Source organism: Bubalus bubalis, chromosome 11 (assembly GCF_019923935.1).
Source record: "Bubalus bubalis isolate 160015118507 breed Murrah chromosome 11, NDDB_SH_1, whole genome shotgun sequence".
In the NCBI taxonomy this organism is placed as follows: domain Eukaryota; kingdom Metazoa; phylum Chordata; class Mammalia; order Artiodactyla; family Bovidae; genus Bubalus; species Bubalus bubalis.
In genome coordinates this window covers 834,053-839,478 of record NC_059167.1, presented here as the reverse complement: position 1 = coordinate 839,478, position 5,426 = coordinate 834,053, and positions in this window count along the sequence as shown.

Here is a 5,426-nt window from a genome sequence, read left to right as displayed (position 1 = left end):
TTTTGGCTGACTTTTGTGTTTCTTACACCTTTATTTTGTCTTTTAAGTAGTTTTATCACCAAACCCATTTCCTGCCACCCCCTGGGACGGGAGTGTGCAGCTTCACACTTTCTGAAGCGGTGTCCTGTCCTGTGGCTGGTTTTGTTGCTCACTGTGCTCCTGGCTCTGTCCTTGGTGAGTGCTGTGGTTCCTTCCTTTTCTGTAGTGTGTGACACTCCGTGGCATGGAGTATTATCCATCCTCTGGTTTGTCATACTTCCAGGGCCCAGGATTGCTTTTATGAATGAGGCTGCTGTTTAAAAAAGCTGCATCACGGCCACTGTTTTGAGCAGGGCTTCTGAGGATGACCCAAGATGGTTCTGTGCCTCTCTCCCACCGCCTTAAAGTAGCCTGGGGTCCTCTGACTTTCTTCCCACGGGCCGCCTGCTGCTGCCCGGAGTGCTCCCACTGCAGGCACAAGCCGGCGGGCTCCTCGCCGAGCAGCTCAGCTGCAGGCGTGGAAGCCGGTGTTCCTGTGAACCGTGTGGCTGTCTGAGAGGAGCAGCCGGCTGCAGGAGGCTGGCCAGCTGCTGGAGGAGGGACCCAGCACAGTGTGGGGCAAGGGTGCAGACCACACACCCACCTGGCCTTCAGCTTTGCAAGTCCAGAAACAGCGGGTGCTCTAAGGCGCCTTCCACCTACTCCCACTCATTAAGCCCACAGAGGCCCTTGCTTATACTTCATGCCAACTTCCATTTAGAATGGAAGCCATCCCCCAGCGTCCCTTACCCAGGGACCCAGTCCCAGCGCCACGATGCTTGTAAAGTGGAAGTGGTTGCTTGGTGAGAATGGACTTGGAAGAGAGAGAGGAAAGCCTCAAGAAGGTAACTATCCAAACCCTGGAAGAGCTCTGCATCTTCTTGTCCCATTCCTGAGCCACTTCCAGGGCTGAGACCACCACGTGTCACAGAGCCACATGCACCTGCCCTGGATAAGGCCGGGCCTGCTCTGCAACCGTTCATTTCCATTCATGATGACCTTGCCGAGGCTTTGGACACCATAAAAGAACAAGTTGGTTTTCGGTTTAGTCTGTATGACAGAAATTGCTTATCTTCCTGAGTGTTTTTTCCACACTTAGAGTTCTGGGGACACTCTCCTGTTACCCTATGCATCACCTGTCCTAACTTCTTCCAGAAAGGCCAAGAGTGGGCTTATGTTAAAATACCCACCTATATGTCTACATGAACAGCAAAGCAAGATCAGGAACTTCACAGATATAGGGGATAACACTGTACCATCACCAGGGAGGAGACTGTTCTTAAGAGTGTGACTAGGATGATTTTTGAGCTTCCTAGCCAACTGGGAACAGAAGGAAACACATGGAGTGGTTTGATTTGAATAACGCAGTTGGTTCACACTTCTTAAGGGCAATCAGGAATTAGGTAAGCACAAGGGATCTTGGTTGTTTTTATGGAGTTGTATTAGCAAACAGTTATGAAGTTTTCATTTCAGACACTTTACTAATAAAAAAGAATGAGAATTCTCATTCTGTGCGAATGAGTCTCACAGACAAAAAATCCGTTTCTGTTGGGAATGGCAAGCAGTTGTCGCCTGCACAAGGCCACCAGCAAGCAAGGTTTCCACAGTTCAGTTCAATGTTTATTGAGCACCTACAATGTATCGGACAGTGTTAGACCCTGAGGACACAGAATTGTAATATGAAGTACGGTGCCATCCCTCAGGAACTCATAATCAGCTGAGAAAAGGGACAAAGAAATGAACAATAGCACCGCAGTTGGACTCAGATGAGCACTGGGGGCTGGGAGAGCCTTTGACCCACCTTGGGGGAGTGGGAGACTGGGGGGTAAGGTTTCACGAAGTCATGGAGGGAGCCAAGTCTTGAAAAAGGATTTCAGGTCCAGCCTGCTTGCCGAGTCTCCCCAACTAATAGAGTGGTCCTGAGTTTTCAAAGATCTTTGACTCAAAAGAGGGTCATGGCATTCAGATACATCAAGCTCTGGAACACCCTCAACGTCAGAGGAAAAAAAACATCCACAGCTTGGTCTCCTTTCCCTGTAGCAAAGCACCTGTTGGTCAGAGAGGCTGGGGATGAGGGCTTATCTGAACTGCTGGCTGGGCTTCCCAGGTGGCTCAAGTGGTTAAGAATCCACCCACCACTGCAGGAGACACGGGCAGGAGATGAGGGTTCAATACCTGGGTTGTGAAGATCCCCTGGAGGAGGAAATGGCAACCCACTCCAGTATTTTTGCCCAGAGAATCCCATGGACAGAGGAGCCTGGTGGACCACAGTCCATGGGGTCGCAAAGAGTCGGACAGGACTACACACACTCTCTCTCTCTCTGAACCGGTGGCCAGCAGAGAAGCAGACACACACTTTGAATTGTCTCCTTACTCCCACATCAGATGCTTACAGTACTGAATGCACCCTCACTACACCGACCTTTCCCTGGGGGCTCACGGACTTGCCATTCTTTGCAGCGTTTGGGGCTCATGCCTCTACACACCACCAAATGGCTTATGATCAAATCCCCATCAATTTCTTCATTTGCAACACGAGCGCACTGCTCTGCCGTCCATGAGTCCACCCTATCAAAGGAAGAGTTAAGCAGTTGCTGCAACGTGAGGAAACCCGGATCATCCCTTATTGGTATGTGGATCCCCTGTAGGTGAGGTTCCTGGACTGAGATGCTGCTCCGCGCTCTGCTGCAGCAGACGGTGGATGTGGGGGCCGGGTGGGGGTTGCAACTCTGCGGTTGGGAGTTAAGAGCCCTGAATCTGACTTGCATCTCTGCAACTAAGCAGCTGTGGGACTTTCTCATACTCCCACTCTGGGCACCAGCTTGTTAACTCCCAGGTTAAGTGTGGGACAGATGATCACGAGCATGCCACAGTAAATTCGGGCTTGAGAAATTCATCTGCCGCGAAGCAAGACAAAACTAGTTAAAAGACATGATTAAAGTAAATGGGAAATGAGTGACCGGCCAGGTACCTAGGAAAGGCTGAAGACACCAGCTGAACAGCAGTAGCACGGCAGTCAAAGGTCAGCGCAGAAAAGCAGCACTTTGTCAGAAAGCAGGACTTTTCTTCGGAAAGACCTGCTGGTGGCAGAGAAGCCACGGGCCCGGGTAAGGGGTCAAGCTGCTCTCAGCCCGTGAGCGCTAATGAGGGGCGGGTCCGCGCCGCAGCGGTAGCCAATGAGAGGGCCTACCGATGACGTCACGAACCCCCTCGGCTCCTCATTGGCGGCCTCCGGGCTGTGCGGACCTCGGGGCGGGGCGGCCGGAGGCAGTCTAACCCCCGGCCGAGAGCTTCGTCCAGCCCTTAGTTACTAGCGAACCTCGTGCTCAGTCCGCCTCAACCAGAAGGGAGAAATTGCCCAGAAAAAGAGAGTTCTCACCCACCCCAAAGGCTGGATTTACCATCCTGAGGTTAACCGCCTTTTCTTTAATGAAAGTGAAAAGTTTGTTTTGCTTTAATCCAAATACAATGATTTAATTAACCACTTGAACCGTTTAATGACACTGAGCATACATCCTTGGGCTTCCCTGGTGGCTCAGACAGTAAAGAATCTGCCTGCAATGCGGGAGACCGGGCTCGATCCCTGGGTGGGGAAGATCCCCTGGAGAAGAGAATGGCAACCCCCTCCAGTATTATTCTTGGGGCTTCCCTTGTAGTTCAGTTGATAAAACATCTGCCTGCAATGCAGAAGACCTGGGTTCAATTCCTGGGTGGGGAAGATCCCCTGGAGAAGGAAAGAACAACCCACTCCAGCACTCTTGCCTGGAGAATCCCATGGACAGAGGAGCCTGGGGGGCTACAGTCCATGGGATCCCAAAAGAGTCAGACACGAATGAGCAACTAACAGTTTCAGTTTCCATACACCCTTTGGCTGGTCACCTTTTATTTCCCCATGGTGACACTCAAGGCCGGGAGCAAAGACATTTCTCAAACGGCGGTGCACAGAGGGACTCAATGCTGGTTGCACACGCGGGCCCCACCCCAGGGGCCCTTCTGACTCTGGAACCTGCAGGTTGAAGAAACAGGCGGGGCCAGCAATGTGGACCCCACTTTGGGAACCAGACATTGAAAGTATCTTCAGAGCTTGTTACAAGTGCAAATTCTCAGACTGTGCCCTCCAGACCTACTGAATCAGAAACTGTGAGTTGGGGTCTGGTCATCTGTGTTTTGCGGCTTCCCAGGTGGCTCAGTGGTAAAGAATCTGCCTGCAGTGCAGGAGACATAGGTTCTGTCCCTGGGTTGGGAAGATGCCCTGGAGAAGGAAATGGCAACCCACTCCAGTATTCTTGTCTGGAGAATCCCATGGACAGAGCCTGGTGGGCTGCAGTTCACGGGGTTGCACGGGCTGGACACGACTGAGCAACTTAACAAAATATCCATGTTTTAACAAGTCCTCCCAATGATTATGATGCACCCTCAAGTTTGAGAACTGATTTACTACTATGATTTCTTTTTTTTTTTAACTCTTTACCTAATTTTTTTAAAATTATATATTTTAATTGAAGTATAATTGCTTTACAATATTGGTTTGATTTGTGCCATGCATCAACATGAATTAGGTGTACATATGTCCCCTCCCTGAGAACTGACTTTAATCAGCTCATCATGACCCTCGAGATGGTCTCAGAACAATCTGGAGAGCTGCTATACAATCCACTTGCTCCCATGGTCTCAGAACGTTAGGGCTAGGTGGGCCCGTGGTCCGGTCCTTCTGGGGGAGATAATTCTGGAACATCTCCCCTGCTCTCACCCTGAAACTCCTGGGCTCCTCACCAGTGCTCCTCACAGCTCCAGTGGTTTTGGCTCTGAGTAACTAGACCACCTGACCGGCCTCTTGAGAAACCTGTATGCAGGTCAGGAAGCCACAGTTAGAACTGGACATGGAACAACAGACTGGTTCCAAATAGGAAAAGGAGTACGTCAAGGCTGTATATTGTCACCCTGCTTATTTAACTTCTATGCAGAGTACATCATGAGGAACGCTGGGCTGGAAGAAGCACAAGCTGGAATCAAGATTGCCCGGAGAAATATCAGTAACCTCAGATATGCAGATGACTCCACCCTTACGGCAGAAAGTGAAGAAGAACTAAAAGCCTCTTGATGAAAGTGAAAGAGGAGAGTGGAAAAGTTGGCTTAAAGCTCAACATTCAGAAAACAAAGATCATGGCATCTGGTCCCATCACTTCATGGGAAATAGATGGGGAAACAGTGTCAGAGTATTTTGGGGGGCTCCAAAATCACTGCAGATGGTGATTGCAGCCATGAAATTAAAAGACACTTACTCCTTGGGAGGAAAGTTATGGCAAACCTAGATAGCATATTCAAAAGCAGAGACATTACTTTGCCAACAAAGGTCCGTCTAGTCAAGGCTATGGTTTTTCCAGTAGTCATGTATGGATGTGAGAGTG